The following is a 13,088-nucleotide window of genomic DNA, read 5'->3' as shown; positions in this document are numbered from 1 at the left end:
TTACTAGGTGCCTTATGAGTCTTTGCTACTTTGATACACAGTTCAAAATGTTTATTGTATTCCATTTTTTACTTAAAAATTTGGGAAAAATGGAAATAGCATTGCTCAGATTATTTCCAAAGCAGTAAATTTAAAGAAAAAAAAATTAGTTTACATTCTGTCTTTGGCAGAACAGCGGTGTAAAACAGTGGTAGCCCTTGGGAGGCCACCAGGGCATGCAAAAGATGGAGAGGTAGGTTTACAGGATCCCTTTAGATACAATTTCCATTTCTTTCCTCAGCACTACAGTAATGTCAGAATATTACAAGCCAGAGAATGCCCTTTGATGGAAATTATTTAGTGATTGCTGTGACAGCTATCCAAAATTAAAAGAAGCTTGATTAGTAGTTAAGCTGGACAGATACAAAAGTGAAGAGTGTTAGTAATTTGATATTTGTATTTTCAAATGGAAATGAATTCTTGTTTTTCTGCACCTTTATAGAGTTGCATTTTCCCCATCCCCTTATCATGGTAAGTCAAAATAACAAACCCTCCAGCCGTCATTTGGGAAATGAGCTAAAAAGCAATTAACCACAGAGAGAGGACAGAAGTCCCCTTTCAATTTGATGGCAACCAAAACTCAAGTAGCAGCTACATTGCACAGACAAAGGAATCAAAACCCCCCAACCTTATAATACCATTTGAAGTAAGTCACTGAACAATGATATTTGTTCTAAACCCATCAATATGCAGAGTCAGTGGTAGCGAAGTGGCAAGAACAGCCTGCTTGAGCAAAGAGGAAGATGCATATCACTATTCCTGCTCTTATGTTTTCTCTTAAAATGCAGCAGTTTTGGGGGTGCTTACAAAGCCCAACCTTGGAAAATTTGTCTGGATGACAAATTGCTCTTTGGGGGTTACACGAGTGTGCAAAGTGGATGCAGATGGAATATGCAAAACTGACTGTGGAGTCAATGCAAAGGAGGAGTTAGCTGGAAAGTAAGCATAAAAGAAACCTGAACATCTGTAATTGTGGGGAGAAAGAAGAGGGTACAAGAGAAGCAGTCAAACCCTGGTTTGATGCCATCAAAAGTCACCCCACCAGCAGCATATCTCTACCTACGCCAGACAGAGCCGCCTCCTGGTCAGATGCTGAGGTGAGCCTGTGCCCAGGGAGGGGACAGACATCACGGGGAGCAATAGTATGTCCCACATCCCAGTGTGCACATCCTAGTTTTGAAGACAATTTATTAACATTTAAGAAGTGTTTAGTATTGAGATGCATCTGTTGTATTACTTGTAGTGATCCTGCACTTATAGTTCACTGACTGCCATTTAATTATGTGTCATCAATAAATCAATAAACTGCCTTGATCTGATGATATTCCAGCAATCTCATCCATGATTTCCAGACTTCAAAGTCATTGGTAAAAAAGGTTACATTGAAAAAGAGTCTGTTGCCCAGGATTTCTACCTCCCAAATGAATAAACCAGATTTTGAACTCAGAGTGATGTTATTTTTCCTGCTTCTTTCAAACACTGCATTTTGAATTACTTGCTGACTGTAGCCCTGCTTGCGAGGCAAAGCCTGAGCAGCTGATACCCAGGGGATGCTGTGGTAGAAGGTGGGAAAAGCTTGTTCAGTTCTCCTACGCAGATGAAGCAATTCAGCCGCAATCTCTCACTTCCAACACTGTTTTTAACACTCAGATATTTTAGAAAAGGAGATGGACTTTTGACAGTTTCCTAGCATAAATTATTTCACATTCCCCTAGAAGGTGGAGTTTAGAAATAGGCACATCAGCTTTCAATGCATTAGGAGGAAAGCCGCCTGGCCACCCTTTTTCTGAGATACAAGTTAGACCTCTACAGAGAATATAGATCAACTGGGAAGCTTTAGCATCACAGACCGTATATTTAAACCCCCCACCTCCTATGCACAGTGGACTTGGAGAAAAAGCATTTGAAAATTAGAAATCTTCTAGGACCATTTATGGGGAAGACAGATTTTATCTTTTCCAGCAAGACCCTGACAAACATGAATTTAATTCAAATGTCTTTTGAAGCACATTCTGATTTTCCTTGAGTGCTACTTTATTTCTTGTTAGCAACTGGATTATTGACAGATGTTCAGCAAATTGTCCATCTTTATTTTTTATCTATTCCTCCTGGAGTCCTTCTTTTCACAGTAAAATAAAGAACAAACATTGCTTAAAAATGATGAGACCAGCAGCTTCTCAAAAATGTAATAGATAAGCATTTCAGAATAACTTTTTCATGTATTTAGAATTTAAAAACATGAAAAAACCACTAGGAATATAGAAACAAGATACAGAAATACCTAAATTGTTTTCAAATCTAAATATTCAAGGACTCTGAGGGTTCTTGGATTTTGGGAACTTTTCCAGAAAGAAAAGGAGGTGTATTTATTGTAAACAGATACAGAGATGCATCCTAGGCTTTTTTGAAACTACTGATGTATTTAGGTATTTTTTTTTTCTCTGCAACCTTGAAGCTGAAAACACATTTAACAAAGAAGAAAGCAGCCATTCCCACAAGATCAATAGAATCTAGGTGTGAAAAACAACAGCTATTGAGAAAAATGTAATTCTACCAGGAGACCTGTCAGCTGTTTTCCACACCACTCTTGAAAATGCAGCCATTCTTTTGCAGTTCTGTTCTGTATCCGTTAGAATAAAATGCATACAGAAGTGAGATGCAAAAGATGTACTTAATTTTGAATGTTAGTTCCTCTATTTCTTCATTTGAATATGAACACATTTCTAAAGATCTCTACTCTAGTCTTCCTTGTTTTTCCTTCCTTTTTTCCAGATATTACGAAAAAAGATCTTAAAAACCTAATTTTACATGCTTTGTAGTTTTGCACATGCAACAAATAAAGATACTGAGACTCCTGAGAAGGGAATTGGGAAAATAAGCAGAAGAGTGCAGGAAGTTTCCAAAGTGGATTAGCCACTGGGAGCAGAAACTCTTTCCATTGGTAACAGCTCCATCCTCAGGAACTTTTAGCTCTATCTCTCCCTTATGTTTACCACCAAATTAATGCCAAACTTGAGGGTGTAGAAACCTCTGTGAAGGCAGCAAGTGTGATGTTTTTCCCCTTTCTTTTTCCCCCACATACTCAGGCAACCTGTGAGGTTTTTTTATTTACCTGTTTCAGTAATTACCTATGCTTCACCTTTGCTGGCACGTCTGAGAGATTTAAAAATTCATTCTCGCTTTCCTCTTTCTTTATTCAAACCCCAGTTCCTTTATCCTTTCCTCATGTCATCAGACTTTCTAGACTTGTGATGATTGCTTTCTGCTTGACTTTCCATCTGGATTACAGCTGTCTTGAAGGGTTGGAGATAGGCAAGGTAACCCAGCTGAGACCTTCCCAAAGCTGAATAATGAAAGCTGTCCTGTAGGTGTAACTCCTGTGTATAGATCCCTTTATGGGATGCTGCAGCACAATATTGCTGGTTCATGTTTAAATATGATTTGCTATTACACCCAGGATGTTTTCTGCTGTGTAGTCAATTGTTCCCAGTCCTGCAGGGGCAACTATTTCTGCTGAAGCATAGTATCTTGTACTTGTTGAATTCTGTTTTCTTTTAAATAGTCTCCAGTTTGACAAGGTCATTTTAAATTTGAAGTCATCTTTCAGCAGTCCCTCCCAGCTTGGAAACATCTACAAATTAGCACAATCTCTGTTCTTTCATGCTGCTTATTAATGAAGAATTAAACTCTGCAGAATCTCACATGCACATCTTTCCATTCTGGTTTGTTTGATACTTACTCTCTTCGGAAGGTTTGTCCAGTCATTGGATCCATGCTGCAGTGCTTCCACCTAAACAACATTTCCACAGCTTGCTTATGAGATTTACCGTATGTGATTTGCTTTTTACTGGTCCAGATTGAACATTACTCATTTAATTGCTCTTTTTCTAGGTGTTCTGAGTTCACTGGTTTGATCCAGTATTTTTCTAGAGGTCAAAAATAATCTGATTAGATCTGCAAGTCCCAAGATACCCTCCCTTTTTTTTCTCCTTTCTGAAGACATTTCCAATCTTCAGTTTTCTTTATTGTGCCTGAATATGCACAGACAATGCTATGATCACTGAGATTTCATTAGCCAGTTCTTTTAGTAACCTGGTATGTACTTTAGCACACCCATCACAACTGATACAAAACAAACTCTTCAATCTCTTAATTTTATTTTCCTATTTGAAGAAACACACCAGCTGTTCAAATTATATCCTTTTACATAAATATTTCAGTTTTCATTTAGTCTATCATGCCTCTGGTATAACAGTTAAATCATCATTTTAATCTTGTACCTAGACTGCCTACTCCTACAATTGTCCCCATACTTCCTTTGATATCTTTCTTTACTCATCAGGAAAACACCATGTGGTTCTGCATGATATATCTCTGAAACATCAAGCTTATATCGATAACGCTTACATACAGGGACAGTATTACTCCTGTCATTCCTTTTGCTCTGTGCTTTTTTTATGAATAGTACAACACCTTAAAATGCTTTAAAAATATGTACTTACCATATAGATTGTCTACAATATTGTTTGCTCACAGGATGCAATTCTCATCCCCTGATTGACAGAAGGCCAGTGAGAAATCTCATTTCAATTTGTCAACTATTTAGGTACTTGGCATAATCACACTGCTCGCTAAGAACATCTTCTGCAGTTGTACCTTGGAGACAGGTAATGATGACAGACATACAGCCTTTCTCCCAGGAGGATCCAGAAAATATTGCAGAGAACAGTTTGAAAAGTATTTGCATTTTAGGATTGTTTTATCCACTGCAATGAAACAAGCTGTGGCAACTGTTTAAGAATCTCACTCTAGGAATAAATAAAATAGTAGCTAGAAAAACAAAAGAATCCTGTGTTTTGGTGAACAAAACCATGAAAAATTTGAAATGTCTGGTGTCATGTATTATCAAGGATATTCTAGGAGTACTGAGTTAATTTCATAACCTTTCCTTTCCTTGCATGAATCAAAGGCAGTATGGCAGCTGTTGAGAGGCAATGAAACTGAAGTACTGAAACACTGGTCACAAGTTATTCTGAAATATCGTATACAAATTATTTAGGAATAAGCATGTGGACTTGTCTGAGTACTGCCCTGAGCTTAGAGGGAGACACCATCAGAGAATCCGCAGGTATGAAACAGTAATGAAAATAAATCTGTCCCCTGGGACTTGGAACTTTCTGGGCCATCCTTGCAAAGGATGAGTGACTTACTAAACAAGAGAGGCTAGTATAATGTATACAAAAGCAGCTGTAATTTCCAGGTAGGTTTTGGTTTTGCTGAATAACCCTTGTCCCTGAAACAGCACCAACACCTCTTCCTCCTCCCCACTCCCTCCCCCCCCAAAAAAATCCAGCCAATGAGATGATCAAAGTTATTTTAGGAACCTGTGTGATTCAGCGGTCTATGGAAGGAAAAAATAAAAAAAAAAAAAATCAGTCATTATGTCCTGAGAAAGGTAATGGCAAGAACACAAAGACCTGAGTTCTCAGAGAGAAGGGCCAAGGGCAGTTAATTTTAGTTGGGAGTTGGATTTAGGTTGGTCAAACCACCCTAAGTAATGCAAAGTGTCACAAGAACACTGATATGAGAAGTCAGCCAAAATCATCAGAAATTTCATAGAAAGGGAAACCTGTTCAGTATCACAGCATTTCCTACCACATTAGGAAAAAAAATAAAAATCCAGTATGTCAGTGATGTCATGAAGAGACAGGGTATTTAGACTTTGCTACCAATATTTGCTGAGCCGTCTGACTAGCCAGGTACAGAGATAGTGACATCAGCGTTTTCTTTATCGGTGAGAACTCTAAGAAGATTCTTTTTCAGAGTTTTGCAGAAAACCATAAAAGATAGACTCTCTTAAAACCTAATTTTATCCCAAAGCTTGAAATACTTGGAAGGCTTCTAGAAGATACTCACTGCCTAGACACCGTAAGAAAGCAATGACAGGAATTAAGGATGAAGAAATACAGTTTCCTTTGGATGTGAATATGTTCTCCATGGAATGGAGGGCAGTGTGGGGCATTGATCACAGCCTTGGTGCTGTGCTGCTGACTAGTTCCAATTATTTCAGAATAATTACCACATCTTTTATCTAGAAGCAGAAAAGGGAAAGTAATCATATACCAGATGCATATGTAATTGATCTTAAGCACAGAATAGGCAAAAATAGTGTGTTTTAATTCACATTTAACCTATAAATGTATTTATAGGTCCTTTCTTTCTATTACAAAAGTGTAGCATCCCCCATTGTGATTACTATTACCGCAGTGGGTTTCCTCAATGTCTCTCCAGGCATCATGCTCGGTGTGATAACCTTGTCTTGTTGTGCTCTTTCATTTGGTCTGCTGATGGAGTTCTGCAAAAAAAAAAAAAAAAAAAAAAGGAGCTATTTAGAGAGGTACGTTCTGGTAAGCCAGCCCAGTAGAGCAGAAGGCAGGGTGGTAGAAGACAACTAAACAACTTTCCAGAATTCTTTATGGATCATACACTGAGTTATAATTTGCATTAACAGGAATTATAACTTCCAAGTGTTCTAAGTTGTCCTGAATAAGGGGAATAAAGGCAGAACGGTGTTTTATTCAGGTTAATTTTCTACCCCTCCAATATTGTGTACTGTGAAGGTAATACAACTAAATATTTCTGAAGTATTTCTACAAATGGAAAAAAAGCAGCAAAAAATCTGGAAAAAAAGCATGTGATTACTGGTGAATAGAAAATACAGAAAAGAGAAGAGAAAGTGATAAACTTGTAAGACTGGAGAACAGGGGAATATAACTTTGTGGATATGACTAGTCATCTTGAATACTTGCAGTCCTTTAGTAGTATAAGAATTAAAAAGTAAGTGTCGTATGCCTTTTAGGGGTGGGGGGATATTGTGTGCTGCAGTTCATGAGGGGTTGCCGGCAAAACTGCCTGTGTTCTCATGCTTAAACCTTGCCTTTGTCTATACATTTTTACAAGACCAATGCACTTCAGAGAAGCAGAATTTTTTTTTCCCCAGGATGTTATCAGGACTCGCTTTCTAGTACCAATAATTGGAAGGTTGTCTCCAGTTTTTGTCTTACACAGATAATAAATTTGAAAAATTCAACTTTGAAATATTAAAAGGTGAGCTGTCATATAGTTTCATAACTTATATTGCTGTTATATCTGGAGTTATGACTTACCATATATTAGCCTGAAGGGAAACCTCTTTCCTCAGTCCATGGTTAACTCAGAATTATCTGGCATTTCTTATGCATTTGAAAATTATTTTAATAGGAAACTTTTGAAATATCTGATCAAGAGGACAGTCCTCCAGGAAAAAGCACATTATAATTAAAGTATTTGCATTAGGAACTGTTACACTGTAACTTAAATAATTTTATATCTTTACTAAGTTTATATTAAAATTCTAATAGATCTGGGCACTCTTATTTAGTTTTACTACAATATTGAACTTTAAGTCTTCAGAATATTTAGAAAATAAGAGTATTATATATACAATTTAGAATAGGTAAAAAATGAACCCATGTTGGACACAGGATACATCTTACTGCTCCTTTTCTGCTGCAGAAAGGTGAAGCACCCATTTTTTTCCATTACTGTTCTGGTGGTGTTACATGAAATTTGGAAAGGAAAGTATTTATGAGAGGTTGGGGCTTGCTTTTTTTTCCTGAGATAATATTGAAATGCCCTGAGGAGTTTTATAATGTATGTGCCAGAGATATTCACTGAATTGCTAATGACTTAGTGGGTATAGTGTTTCTGAAGGTAGACTTGCTTCAAAGCAGAGGCTGTGACTGACTTGCTGAACACTGAGTGGGAAAATGTATGAACTGAGTAGAGAAACATTTCTGAGCAAAAGTAATTTCCTCCCACTGTCCACAAAATAAAGTCAAAGACCTATTAAAAATGTTAAGACATTGGCATCTTGAAGGGATCTAAGGTCTAAGGCTGTAGAAGAGATTTTTGTGATCACTGTTTTCTCAGAAAGAGCGTGTAGAAAGGGGTGCTCACATACAGATTTGTAGGGGAAGATGCTGAACAAAGGGCACAAAGTTTACCCTCTCTGAAAAATGCAGAACGGAAAAGGTAACAGTTGACAAAGTAAATTAAATGCAGCATGGAACCCTACGTACTGTGAGGTCAATTGTGCTGAAGAGATAGCTGGAAGGACTCACATTTCCCATCCCCTGAGACGCCACCCTGTCTGGCACGCTGCAGGCCCTGCTCTCAGTTCTGCTGGACTGCTCTGTAACTGCTACGCCACACACATCTAGATTGCCAGCTTTGGGTACAGTCTTCCACCTCCAAATGCCCATTAATCTGTGCAGAAGACGAGTGGTGTGATAGCTGTCTGGGAAGTGCAGGCAGGAATAAACATTCTGGGAATTCACAATAGAAAAATTCATAATTAAAGAGGAAGAATGTGACAGATCAGATTTCACTAGGAACTTTTGCTAATAAATTCTCACTTCTCAGCTTCTGTAGCTAAAGACAAGGATGATTCAGGAAGATTCTTACAACTTAGTCTCATTCTCCCTTTATTTTAACCAGAATGAAATTTATTTCTTATTTCTTGAGTTTCTGTTTTTATTTGTCTAGTAGTGAGCCTGGATCCATATGTATATATAAATATATATATGAATATATATATTTGTGCATCTATGTAGTAGCAGAGGAGGAATGATGTACATTTATAAGGCAAAAAGCTGTGTATAACAAGAACGAAAGCATATTTAACGGATGTCTGGATGTCTTCCAATCTACATGCAATTGTCTGGCTCTCTCATTCTCTTTCAAGTAGATTTTTATACTGTGTCTTTTTTAAAAAAAGCCATGGATTTCAGTTAATCGTAAATGCCATTATGCACAATGTAAGTAAATTACTGTTGTATGAAAACGTTATGTTAGCATTATTTAGTATAATTCTGGAAATTATATTTTCCTATCTGTAAAATATAGATCTTTTACCAAGGGCATATTAAACACATAATTCCACACAATCAAAAAAAAATTGGAAAAGCCTGCAAAACATTGTTTCTAGCAGGAGAATATAAAAAATTATAGAAGTTCCTATCCACCCCTATCCTTGCAAATATTTCGCTCTTTCCTTCGATTAAGTTCCAGCATATTCACCTTTTGACCTCAGCACTGAACTGGATTGTTCATGCCAGCTATGCAGGGAGGGTTTACAACTCTACACATCCTTACACTACCAAAATCGCATGTATGTGTTTGCATGTGTATATACACTTACATAAATAGCTTTCCTATTTTATCCTTAAGCTTTTTAAAGCCTAATCAGGATAATCTGACATACCAAAATTCTTATCTAGAAATCTCTTAGATGACGATGGAGTTGAAACATGCAGACAAAAGAGGAGTTGGAGGTGCAGGATCAATACACAAGATAAACATGTCTTGGAAGTGGATATCGATTCCATTAAAGAAACATGCTGCAAGTGAAAGCCAAATGTTTTTCTTCCTGTTGCATGCGGATTATGAAGAATAAGTGTTCCAGAAAAAAAACCCAAAATGGTTAAACCTCGAGGCAGAAATGTGTGGCTGGTGCTCTTGCTGTGGTTGTGGTGGATGTGAGCTGGCAGCAACTGAGCAGAGAAGCACAACTGAATGAGTTGTGGAAAATTTTTGGTGTGTATGTGCAGCTGTGTATTTTTCTCTGAGCCTTAAAATTGCTCTGAAAATGAAGGAACTTACTATAGGCAGAGAGCAGACCATTCCCTAACTGCTTACCAGGCAGCTTTGAAGTTGAGGAGGATCCAGAGCCCAGTGACAGGGTCAGCGGAGAGGTTCAGCTCAGAGCAGAGACAGCTGAGGACGGGGCACAAGTGGCATCTCCTCCACACACCTCTGCACTTGCCTCTCTGGCACCAGTACAGGTATTCCCAGGTGTCTGGCTGAAATTGTCAGGACCCATCTGCTGCAAAGCAAAGGCATTTCATTTGCTCAAAGGCTTTCCCACCCACTTTTGAAGGTCTGCTGACAGCCTGGGGAAGAGTGAGAGCCACCTCTCAGCTCAGCGATGATGGTTTCAAAATGTTATATGAGGGTGAAATGTTATATGAGGGTGAAAAAAAAAGGATAGATTACATACTAGAAAACACTTTTATAACTGTATGCTTGTATGTATATATAAGTTGTCCTGGTTTCGGCTGGGATAGAGTTAATTTTCTTCATAGTAGCTAGCATAGTGCTGTGCTTTGGATTTAGTACTACAAGAATGTTGATAACACACTGATGTTTTTAGTTGTTGACAAGTATTGCTCAGACTACTCAAGGACTTTTTGAGCTTCTCCTGCTCAGCCAGGTGCATAACAAGCTGGGAGGGAGCACAGCTAGGACAGCTAACCCAAACTGACCAAAGAGCTATTCCATACCATATAACGTCATGGTCTAGGGGGGCTTAGTTGGTCGGTCGCGGGCAAACTGATTGCTGCTCAGAGGGAGTGATCACTGCTCGGGACGGGCTGGGCATCGGTTGGCAGGTGGTGAGCAATTGCATTGTGCATCATTCATTTTGTATATTCTGTATATTCTGTTACCATTCTCATTATTACTATTATTATTATTTTCCCTTATTAAACTGTCTTTATCTCAGCCCATGGCTCTAACCCTTTTTCTCCTTCCCGATTTTCTCCCCCATCCCACAGAGGGAGGGGGCAGTGAGCAAGCGGCTGCGTGGTGCTTAGTCGCCAGCCGGGTTAAACCATGACATAAGTATATACACATGTGTATATGTACACAGATATAAATATTTGTACATATTTCCCATCTCTGCCTTAAGTGGAGGTGACAAAGAAACCTTCCAGTACATCAGCCAGCTGAGTGAGACTACGTAATAGTCCAAATTACTTTTCACAGCTTTAATCTCAGCGGCTCAGTACACCCCACTGAGTGGAGGCACCACCAAGGTACCTGATCAGATACTTCTTCCTGTGGAAAAAATCATCAGATCCTATCATGCTTCTCTTCCAAAACAGCATGTTACATTACCATCTCTTAGCATCTATTGTGCTACCTGCATGTATCTGTTGAGACAATTTAAAGGCATATATATAAAAAGATGAAGTAATACTTCTTATAAAAAAATGAAGAAAACAATTTCTCCCTTTTTTCATTGACCATTAAAGAACAATATAAAGTAAAGCTTACAATAATTTGAAAGTTGCCTTGAAGTCAACAGGATACTTGATAATTCTTGCAATCTGATCAGAAGCAAAAGCAAGGAATCAGTAATGAAACACATAAATATTTTTTTTTATATATATGTACACATTTCCAAGCATTTTACCTATATTTAAAAGCAGGCAGGCAGATACACCTTAAAAACAGAGCTCTTTGTGTATGCCACATTTAAAGGCTCAGATATTTGCTCCCTCAAAAGACACCTGGGAAAAAAATTAGATTCCTTGAAAGAGGAAAAAAACAGGTGCTGGAGCCTTCAGGTGCAGTTCCAGCAATCGTCATCCAGCTCTGGAGATGGGGCAGCTCCTGTTCCGCCTGCCAAAGTGTGTATGCAAACGCAAACTGTATCTAATAGCCAAGTAATTTCAGTGCCTGACACCGAGGTGTTATAAAAAATAAATTAGAAAATGAAGATAAAGTAAAAACTAACCTGCTTTCTCCACTTCTTTCCTGATATTTAGAGATATTAGCATTCAATTAGGGCTATTAGCACTTCATTAGCACATATTCCGTTATCAGTTATGCCTCCCAGGAAAACTGCTGATGAACACTCCTGCTTCTTCCCTCATGCCCTGGCAAAAGGGAATTGTCCTAAGGTGAATGTAGGACTGTTCTTTGCACCTTCTCTTTTTCTTCCTTTCCTTCCCTACCTTTCTTCCCCAGTAAACCAGCAAAGCTTGCTTTCCTTTCTGAACCACTAAGTTATTTTACTGCATGGGAAGTATCTCAAATTAGTGACCCTCGTGTGAGCAATTTTTCAGGGTGGTGCTGAAGATATGTCATCATTGAGGAGTTACCTTCCAAGAACACCAAATATTTTAGTTATGTTTGTAAACAGACCTTGAGTTCCATAAATATAGAAGGATACTTTCCCTTCCTCCTACAAAAAAAACTTCTGAATTTTATTATTGTTTGCCTTCTTCTTTCTGATCTTTCTCATTTTAAAATAGATGTCGGTCAGATTTACTTGCCACTGATACAACAACAAAGAGTATTATTAATACAGAAATGGTTCATTTCAGCATCTCCATGCCAGAGAAAACAAACAAACAAACAAAACCCCAAACAAACCCCACCCCTCCACCAAGAGTCTACAAATGGATCTTGTGCTGATGAAATGATCGATAACACGCTAAAACCTGCTTCAGGCTGCTCCCATAAGCCAGGAAGAAAACAATCCACATTTCATTTATGATCTCTTCTAATCAATGATAATATCAATAAATGGCATTTTTTTCCAGTCATAGCAAAGGAATAGCAGAAGAACCAAATACAGCTTGCTGAAGTGGGAGCTATATTAAGAAAAACTTAAAAAGAAACTCCTGGGCCTGCCTTACTTCTATGTTCATTCTGCATTTTACGTAGTGCTCCTCCCAGGATGTGTAGTGGAGGGTAGTTTTGCTCCAGCTGTGAAAAATGGAGATGCAGGTGAGGGCTGAGCTGCATTGTTACTCATATGCTTCATCATTTCTGCTAGTGTTCATTATATCCTATTACATAAGAGCCAACATGTTAAGGCTCAGGTGAGCCTTTACACCTACAGATGGCACTGAGGGGGAGTCATGTGTAATGCGTTGAAGCTCCGACACATGCCAAAATGACCAGCTGAGCCCCAATGAGGTGGAGGGGCCAAGGGGGCATGTGAGACCCCAGAGTGGCCAAACTCCCCCCTGCCTGCACAGGCAGCACCAGCAGGGCAGTGGCACTGTGCACCCCCACTGCCCCCCAGTGCACCTGATTGCCTTTGGAAAGTGATGAAAATCCCTATGCATTGCTAACAACTAATTGTACTGAAATCTAAATGTAAATTGTAATAAATACATATAGGAGAGGATACAGAATTTAGCTGTTTCTCTTTA

Source organism: Egretta garzetta, unplaced genomic scaffold (assembly GCF_000687185.1).
Source record: "Egretta garzetta isolate BGI_Z169 unplaced genomic scaffold, ASM68718v1 scaffold248, whole genome shotgun sequence".
NCBI lineage: Eukaryota > Metazoa > Chordata > Aves > Pelecaniformes > Ardeidae > Egretta > Egretta garzetta.
The sequence above is the reverse complement of the archived record's forward strand: the minus strand, read 5'-3'. Positions refer to the sequence as shown.